The sequence below is a fragment of the Lutjanus erythropterus genome, chromosome 2 (assembly GCF_056507025.1).
Source record: "Lutjanus erythropterus isolate fLutEry1 chromosome 2, fLutEry1.hap2, whole genome shotgun sequence".
In the NCBI taxonomy this organism is placed as follows: Eukaryota; Metazoa; Chordata; class Actinopteri; order Lutjaniformes; family Lutjanidae; genus Lutjanus; species Lutjanus erythropterus.
The window spans coordinates 2,979,330-2,989,857 of NC_139318.1; positions in this window are offsets into that span (position 1 = coordinate 2,979,330).

The following is a 10,528-nucleotide window of genomic DNA, read 5'->3' on the forward strand; positions in this document are numbered from 1 at the left end:
ATGTTCAAACGCTGAGAAAGCCATAATTTGTTCAAGGTAACAGTGCTAGCACTTGCTAGCTGCTTTAAAGGTACAGTTCACCGCAGAATGCAGAATCTCCCAAACAGTGGAAGTGAATGGTGACCAGTTTTCAAATGTTAAAAACAACTGAAAAGAATGCCTCCATATTTCTCATCTGGTGTAATCCAAGTCTCCTAAAGCTCCAACATTCAAAGACATCATTTACCCCATGTTTTTAGCCTTAATCTTCACTGTAGATCCTTAGCTTGGAGGGTTTTTTTTAATTTGAAAACTACTCGCCATTCACTTCCATTGTTTAGATTCTGCAGCTCTGGTTTCCTGTGAAACTCCAGCAGTGTTTTGTAGAGTAAATAACTAACGCTCATGAGGATGAGAAGATAATGACTGAATTTTACATTTTTGGATAAACTTCAAAGTTTGTGTAAAACAACAATATCATGGCTCCAGCATGTCACTGAGCCACATTTCAAGTCCACCAAAAAGTCCTGAACACAGAAAAACTCAACAGCTGTTTAACAGTCTAACTCCACAATTTAGTATTTTTCTATTATGTTTAATGTACAATTTTTAATATCATGTACAATGTTACGTTTCAACATCATGGGCTATATTATGTTCATTATCATGTGTAATATTATTTTCACTATAATGCGATGTTACTTTTTACACATTTACAATTACATGTAATATTATGTGCTATTTTAACATTTATTATCTGGTGCAATATATTTTTTATTACATCACAATACAACTGCCAGTATTTCTTTCAATGTAACTGCCAATACTACTTTCTATTTAGCTTATTTATGTACTTAACTTATTTTAATTCTATTGTTATTATATTAGGCACTGGCTATTTTCATTTAGTCATTTATTTTGATATTGCTGTTTTGGAGCAATCTGGTACAAGAACTTTGTTCAGAATGAATAAAGTTCTATCTTATCTTATCTCATCTGATCTTATATTATCTTACATAGTTCTTAGATGACATTTCTCATGTAGCCCTCACTAAAAGAAGTTGCACAGGATCAGGAAAAACATTAATACAGCCACTTTGTTGGATGAAAGACATGTGAAGGCAGTGAGCAACACAATCACAGTGAACACTGAACAACAATGAGTGCTGTTTGAAAAATGTCATTACATGTTTGTGTTGTTGTTAGACACTGTCAGCCAGGGGAGATGATAGAGGAAGAAGAACTCTTGGTTCATGTGACTGAACATTGATGAATCAATGACAGTCTACCCATTGATCCATGAAAGAGGAGTTCTGCTGTTATTGTTATGTTGAGTCATGGCTTATTACTATTTACATTTTCGATAACTGTGTTTATTCTATTCAAGACAGAACATTAAATGACAGCAAGTGTTACTCTGGTGAAAGAGATGGGACGGCAGCTAGCAATCAAAGCACAAAGTGTCTGGCACATCCATGGCCAACACCTTCACTGGATCTTGTTACAGTTAATAATGTAGATCTACTAAAATACTTAAAGGGACAGTTTACATATTACACATTACATATTTTTTGCAGACTTTTGGAGATATCAGCTGTAGATGTCTGCCTTCTCTAGTGGGAATAAATAGCACAATAGCACTCAGCTTGTGGTGCTCAAAGCACAAAAAACAGAAAAAAGAAATTCAAAACTAGCGTCTCTTTCCAAAAATCATGACCTGATTACTCAGGATGATCCTCACACCTTGTTGTGAGCAGTTTCATGTAGGAAGTACTTCCTTTCTGTTAGAAATTAGTTCCAGTAGATTTCACTGCAGAAAGAAAGTCTACATAAAATTGCTCACAACAAGGTCTGTGGATTACTTTTAGCAACCGGGACAGGATTTCTGGAAACAGATATTGCTGTTGGCATCTTGAGCACCACAGGACTAGTGTCATCTAGTCTCATCATACTGAAGAGAAAGAAGACATCTCTATGGCTGATATCTCCAAAACTTTGCAACTCACATAAAAAATTCTAAATGGATAAATAACACTACAACTAAGAGTAAATATATTTTGTTTTGATTTTGAGAGTGAATTGTCCCTTTAATGTAGAGCAACCCTTGCAGTTCATGGCCTTATTTATGCCTTTTTATAGGAACTTATCAGTGTTTTGTGTGTTACTCTGCCTGAGCTAACCAGTTTCTTTGCAGAGAAAATATTTTTTTAGTTAAAGGGGAAATTCACCATTTTTCATGTGGATGTCCAGTTAGTGGAGATGGTAGATGTAATGAATTGAAGCAATAAATTCCTCAGTGCTTCTATAATGACAGAGAACGTTCTCCTGCTCACAGAGCTGTGCTGGCAGTGCCTACATATACCAGAATGCACTGTACCTGAGTTTCTGACACCCATGTTGTCATGTACTCTTCTACTCCTGCTTCAATTGGTTAAGTCGAGGGATGATGAAGATTGATTTATGATTGATGATCTCAGATTGAATCAATGTCAGTCAAATAAAGATCTGAAGTGCTCCACAAGTTATCTGATATTCAGATATATGTAATTAATATCTAGATCTCTACATCTTATATGTTTCATAGGCTAGGTCAGTGGTTCCCAAACTTTTTCTGGTGTGCCCCTCTTTCACAAGATGAAAAAAGTTCACAACCTCCTACCCCAGAATTTTTATCAATCAATAACAATAACTGGAGATGGAACTGACCAAAAAGGTGAAATAAAAGTTAGCAGAATAGAATCAGCAAACTCTTGATCATTTATTTCCACTACATAGATCATATTCATTCAGCTTTGTTTCACTCTTTATTTGTCTCCTGGTCTTCCGCACCCCTGCTGCAGTGGCTCTGCACCCCCCAAGGGGGGTCTGCCCCAGTTTGGGAATCACCAGGCTACGTGATGCTGTCAGAGAATATACGATATGTTGCTATGGAAATACAGCTTTGATTTAGGAAAAAATATATTTAGTATTGTTTAGTATAAGCAAAATGTTTTAATAACGATTATTGATTGATTGTTAATATTACCAATGACTAATTAAGGTAAGTGCTTACAATTGTCAGCCCTAGTTTAGTCACACCAACAAAACTGATGGAGGCAGAAACAGAACAGAGAGGGAAAATGAGTGTTTCTGTAACTAGAGTCTGGTTCCTTCAAGCTGAGCGATACAGCTGCTGTTTCAGGTTTTACAAAAATGGTCTCACTCTTTTAACAATCCTTTAACGATCCTTTCCATAATGTTGCCAGACACACAACTATAAGCATGTTTAGTGAATGGACTTTGACGCACATAGTTACCCAGTGGGATTATGTTGTGGCTCAGTTTTGCTTTTGCATGGCTGCAATGCTCTCCCTCAGAGCTGGACCAATTTAAATAAACTGTTGTCTCCATTAGTCTCTTAGACACAGAAAAACACCAAAGTTAGTCTTTGTTTAGTCTTTGTTTAGTGACCGACCCTACAGGTGGATGCTCAGGTGGTAGAGGGAGGTCTCAATGAAGAGAAGCAGCAGCATCAACTTGAAGAGCAATGATACAGCAGGAGCAGCAGCAGAGCAGAGAAAGAGCCGGGTGTTTATATGTGAGCGCAGAGAGGTGACTGCCTGTCTTTGCTTCATTATAGAGATGCGAAGAATCTGATACATCCTGTGAAAAGAATACCTGCTAGGACAAAAATAACATTCACTCTACAGGAGAGAGAAAATATATTAGACAACAATCCACTCACTGCATGAAAAAAGATTAATCTTCTCCTAATCTGCTCTTCATAATCTGTTTTCTTCTTCAGTTGTCATCACGTTGCTATAATGAATCTATTAATCTTTTTTATTGCTCTCCTCCTCTGTTGACACACTGTACACACACTGATTGAATGACTCGCCATTATCTTAACTATATGTCACTCGTACATAATTGCTTTGGCAGTTGTTTCAGAAGTTTGGTGCCAGGAAAACTAATTTACTGTAATGAAAAAGTTGATTGAATTTAGAGAAACAGATAGAGAGGAAAATAAGGCAGGTGGACACACAATACACAATCTAATATGTAAACACATCAGTACTGGGCAGCATTAATCAAAATGTTATTACATCATATCATAAGAGATTGAACCCAAGTTCTAAAAGGTACAACAGTCTCCAGTGAAGTCTACACTAGAATCATCAGTATCCCACTGGTGCTGCCTAAATGTGACAAGACAATAGGACATGGGTGAGATGTAATGGTGATGAGACATCAACACAGATGTCTCATTAAAGGGATACTTCAGATTATTTATTCAGAGAAGCAGCAGGAGTACCGGTGTGGGAAGCTAAACAATGGAAAAGGTATTTTAGAAGACAGACTTCCTCTACAGACTGAATCAGAGGTTTTACCTTGCAGAATACAAGAGCTGCTGGTCTACTGCTGCCTCAGTTAGTTTGTGTTATGGTGTGACTGGGATGTTTTAAAAGGTTTATTCAGATCCACTGAAGTCACACAACACTAAAAATTTGAAGGGCAAGTGGGAGCTGAAGAATGGACCTGGGGACCACAAGGGTAGATAGGGGCAGAGCTGGAGAATTCAGGTGGATGGTGTGGTAGAGCACCTCTGGAGGCAACAAAGGCGGCAACGGCGAAGACCAACCTGGGGTCCCTCAGGAGGCCAGTGGCAAAGACCAAGGCAGGCTAGATAGCTAAGAGCTGACACACAAGATGCTAGCTGGCTGAGTGCTAAGAGAGGGGAGAGTAGCTGGCTGGGGGCTAACAGGCTTGGGAAGCTTGGGACCAGAGGAGGCTGGAGTTACAGGCTCTGAAAAAAACAGGACATGAAGCAAAGCTAACATGGTGGTAAATTCAGGATCCTGCTTCCAGAAGACAGCCAGAGACTCTAGGAAGCCTGGGTCTCTCAAAAAAAAAGTGATATTGTGAACTGATATTGTGAACTGACCAAGTATGGGCTCAGCAGTTTCAAAATCAAAGTTGTAAAATGTAGGTTTGGACTCAAACGCCTACAACCACGGCTTACCAGTGGATTCACTGATTTAATGATTGAAATCAGTCTTACAATGAAATGAAGCAGGCAGGCACAGCTAGCAAGAGTCCAGGAAACAAAAGAGGCTTGATCCACAGAGAAACATAGATGAACTGACAAGAAACAAAGGATGCAGTCTGGCAAATGGAGTGGATGGCCAGCAAGGAAATGAAGTGAAGGTGGGAGGATGGAGGGAAAACTCAGGTAAGGTGACCTGGGAGTGATTGCAAGGCATGTGGGAGAGGTATGGTCAGGACAAAAGTCTGAGGACATCTGGTGCAATGTGGGGCAATGGGAGTGATCCAAGGGGCAGATTGTGACAAGAGTTATATGTAGCTTATGCAACTTCTCTTCAGTGAAAATATTCTAAACATAGTGTAGACTCAAAATTAGTGGCTTAAATATAACCCCAGTTCCAAAAAAGTTGGGACCCTATGTAAAACACAGATAGAAATGGAATGATTTGCAAATCCTTTTTGACCTCTGTTCAATTGAAAACAGTACAGCAACAGCAAGATAGTTAATGTTCAAAGTGATTAACGTATTTGTTAATAAACACTCATTCTGTATTTGATGCCTGCAACATGTTCCAAAAAAGTTGGGATAGAAAATAGGAAAATGCTGGGGAAGCTGTGGAATGTTTGAAAATCATTCCACGGGTGTTAAAGTGGCATCCTTGAAATGCTCAGTCATTCACAAGCATGGATGGGATGATGGTCAACATTTTGGGAAAAACTGTGGGCAAGTAGTCCACCAATTTTAGAATGTTTCTCACCAAAAAAAAAAATCACCATCTACAATCCATAATATCATTCAAAGATTCAGAGAATCCAGAGAAATCTCTGCAAGTAAGGAGTGAGACTGAAAACCAGCACTGAATGTCTGTGACCTTTGACCCCTCAGGCAGCACTGCATTAAAAACTGCATTAAAAAGTCACATATATGATATATAAAGATTACCTAAATATATTGTATAAAGGATACTACATGGGTTCAGGAACACTTTGGAAAACTGATGTCAATAAACACAATTTGTCTCTGCATCTACAAATACAAGTTAGGACTCTACCATGCAAAGAGAAAGACATATATCAACAACATCCAGAAACACTGCAGACTTCTCTGGACCCGAGCTCATCTGGGATGGACTGACGCAAAGTGGAAAAGTGTGCATGAGTCCACATTTCACAAATCATGGACGTCGTGTCCTCCAGGCTAAAGAGGAAAAGGACCATCCAGATTGTTACCAGCTCTAACTTCAAAAGACAGCAGCTGTGATGGTATGGGGGTGTGTTAGTGCCCATGGCATCATGGGTAACTGTCACATCTGTGAAGGCCCCATTAATGCTGAAAGGTACCTACAGGTTGTGGAGCATCATATGCTGCCATCCAGACGACGTCTTTTATCAGAGACGTCCTTGCTTATTTCAGTGAGACAACACAAAGACACATTGTGCTTGTGTTCCTACAGCGTGTCTTCGTAGTAAAAGAGTTCAGGTTCTAGACTGACCTTCCTGCAGTCCAGACCTGTCTCCCACTGAAAATGTGTGCTGCATTATGAAGCACAAAATACAACAACGGACACCCTGGACTGTTGAACACCTGAAGTCATATATCAAGTAAGAATGAGAAAGAATTTCACTTTCAGTTAGTGTCCTCAGTTCACAAATACTTATTGTGTGTTAAAAGAATCTATCACAGTAGTAAACATGCTCCTGTCACAACTTTTTTAGAACATGTTGCAAGCATCAAATTCAGAATGAGTGTATATTTGTAAAAACAGTTTATCGGGTGGAATATTAAATTTCTTGTTTTTGTATTGAATATGGGTCAAAAATTATTTTCAAATGTTAATTAGAGAAGACATCAAGCACATTCAAGTCCCTCAAAGCACTGGTAAAACCAGAACCAAAACCTGCTCTGTGCCCTGAATGGAATGAGGGCAGACTACACTTCCACACAAGAGAGACCAAATTTCCAAATACCATTTAGAGGGACAAGCAACATTACGTGTGAACATGAAGTAAATAATTGCCGACAGAACATGATGTAAGAACAGTTAAGAACAGTACCAGAATGGGTTTGGCTTGTGAAAACAGAACCGTAGGTGTAAAACATCCAAAGCACTGGTTGTGTTTTTTGGGTGACTAAAACATCCTGCTGATGAAGAAAGTCAACAGATCAGACAAAAACAGTACCCAGAGATTAGAGGAACAGAGAGAGGAGTGTGTGCAGTAATTAGACCAGAAGTGTGTGTGGGGGGGGGGCAAGATGGGCAGAGTTAAGAGAGTTTATCCAAAAGTTAAAAATCTACTCACCCTCATGCTGATTGAAGATCAGGTTCAGTTTTTTAGTCCACAAAACACTGTTGGAGTTTCACAGGAAAACAGTGTTGCAGAATCTCACAAACAATGGAAGTGAAGGGTGACCAGTTTTAAAATGGAAAAAAAAAACAGAATAAAAACATGAAATGCTTCCATATTGCTCATCCGGTGTAATCTAAGTCTCCTAAAGCCCCAACATGCCAAGTTGACTAAAAAGACATCATTTACACCATGTTTTAGCCTAAATCTTCACTGTAGATCCTTAGCTTGGAGCCACGTTCACATGCACACTGTCTGAACTGGGTGTGTGTGGTGTGATGGTGTGCAAACATCATGTTGGGACTTTTTCATTTGATTTTTACATTTGAAAACTGGTCACCATTCACCTCCACTGTTTGTGAGATTCTGCAACACAGTTTTCCTGTGAAGCAGTGTTTTGTAGATAACATTAATGCTAAATCAGCAAGACGGTGAGATAACTATCCCTTTAAAATAGTTTGTGACTAAAATGAAAATAAGGTGAAGAATTAAATACAATTAAAATGGTGAAATAGGAAATAACCTGGGGTACTAGAACTAGCCAGTGCAGCGCTGAGCGTATCTCCTATCCCCATCACCCCCACTCACAGACCAGACCAGCTGGATCGACAGTGATGTGACCATCCCAGAATGACAGGAAGAAAGCTGGAAGAAGAGGCACACTAACTCAGGGTCTCAGGTTGACCAAGAACTTGTAAGATGTGCACACACCTTCCAGATGTATTGTTGATTAATTTTTGCATTTTTTTATGTTAACATATCCATGTGTACATTGGAAGAGTTCTTGGTTGATGTAATTGTTCTCCCTCTCCATATCCTACTGAGACTGGACTAGGCTCACTGACGCCCTCTTCAGGAAGAGACAGAGCAGACTGCTCCTTCTATAGGGAGACTCAGATCCTTCAGTGTGTGTGACAGGCTCCAGCAGATCCTCTACCAATCTGAAGCGGTCCGTGCTGTGTTCTTTGCTGTTGTGTGCATGCTGGGCTGTTGCCATCAGGGCTAGGAAACTCAACAAGCTCATAAAGAAGGCTACCTCCATCATCAGGCTGGAACTGAGGAGTGTAAAGGCAGTGGTGGAGAGGAGGAGGAGGTGCTATCAGACTGTACAACAGCAGTGGAGACCACAGACTTTACTAATCACTCTGACCTCCCTCCTAAAACACCCCCCTACACAACACACACACCTGTCTCCCACTGGTACACTTCAGACACTCACTCACAACACTCTCCCCTGTGACTGCCTCTGTTGGACTGATTTATATAATTTGTTTAATATGATACCAGAGGTTCCAAACCTTTTCCTTACAGAAGCCCTTTTCTATCAATGAGTAAACTGACAGCCCCTTGCTAAGTGACTTATTTTATGGTTATTTCATATTATATTCAGGTTTAGGCAGCAACAGATTTCATACAAAGGGATAAAGGTCCATGATGATTTGAGGAACATCTTGATTTAAATGGAAGTAAAAATTATAAGTCTTCAGCTATATGCTCATTTATGCAGAAGTTGCTTTTAAGGCGAGCATGTACAATTCACATTCTTGCTTCTCTGACATATTTGATAAATGGTATCACTTCATTTTAGGCTGATGGTCAGTTTAATTAATACAAAACATAATATACAGAGTATAGAATACATAGATCCCTCAAAAGTGGTTCACACTTGTGACAAAGATATGTAATGGAAGCAGGATATTTCATGCTTTAATAATAAACTTTATTGTCCAAAATGATATCAGGGCACTCAGTAAACAGTCACTGTAATTTCTGAATATAAATAATAATTTTAATTAATATAAATAAATATTAATTAAAAAAAACACAAATAGAAAAAATACATATATGTTCATTAAATCTGAATGACTATTTATTACCTGCTTACTAGGAAATAGCACAATATCATGATATCCAGGACCTGTAAAATGAAGTGTTACTGTAGTAAGAAATCTGAAGTTAACATGAGATGCAGGATGAGCTGAAAGATAAAAAGGAGACAGATGTGATATCTACATCAAACATACTGTTCTAAATATATTAATATTTTGTTTTATTTGAACATTTTGTCATTTACTTTACAATATGACACCCTAAAATGACTTATAAACATTAGACATCATAGTAATTATCATCAAACGCCTGCTATCTTCTCCGGTATGATATCATACAATTAACATGACATTGGTACAAATAAAAAGTAGAAACCTAAGGATAAAGAGAAAAAACATAACTGGGCAATGAAACTTACTGTATCATATTTACTATATGAGTTGTTGTTTATGAGTGCATCTTAAAATCCATCCTGAATGATTCAAATGATGGGTGAGACCTTTAGAACCTGTGCTTTATGGATGTGAAACTTCCCTTATTAAGATTAATGGGTTGACATTCTGCTGATTTTTGTTTTTATTATATGGTATCACACCCTTGTCTTCCAGCTTAAAGGGATAGTTCACTCAAAAATCAAAATTTAGTTGTTGTACAGTTACGTTAACAGCAGACAGCTAACCCCTGACAGTATTTTTGTGATTTTGGGTTGCTCTATCTTTTGTGTCACTCTCCCTTCTGCATTACAACAAGCCCTCATGTTTGGTGTGGTCATAGCAAAAAGGGTTATACTGAGAGAGTGGAAATCTGTTTCTCCTCCATCCTTTAAGAAAATGGCTAAATAACATGGTTTCTTGTTTATATCTTGAGGAAATTCAGTATACTTTGTCAAATAATCACCCCAAGTTTCTTAAGATCTGGGGACCTTTTATTGATTCCATTAGGAGGGAGAGGTGTCATACTCCTAAAGCTCCAACATGACAAGCTGACTTGAAAAACATCATTTACACCATGTTTTTAACCTGAATCTTCACTGTAGGTCATTAGCTTGGAGCCACCTTCATGTGCACACTGTCTGAACCAGGAGTGTGTGTGTTGTGACGGTGTGCAAACGGCACGTTGGAGCTTTACGAGGCTTGAATTACGCCGGAAGAGCAACATGTAGGCATTTTATGGCATTTATTTTATTTGGGTTTTTTATTTATTTATTTATTTTGGTTTGGTCACCATTCACTTTCATTGTCTAGAAGATTCTGTTTTCCTGTGAAACTCAAGCAGTGTTTTGTGAACTAACAAAATCAACCAGAGTGCGAATCGACATGAGGGTAAGTAGATGATGACTGAAATGTCA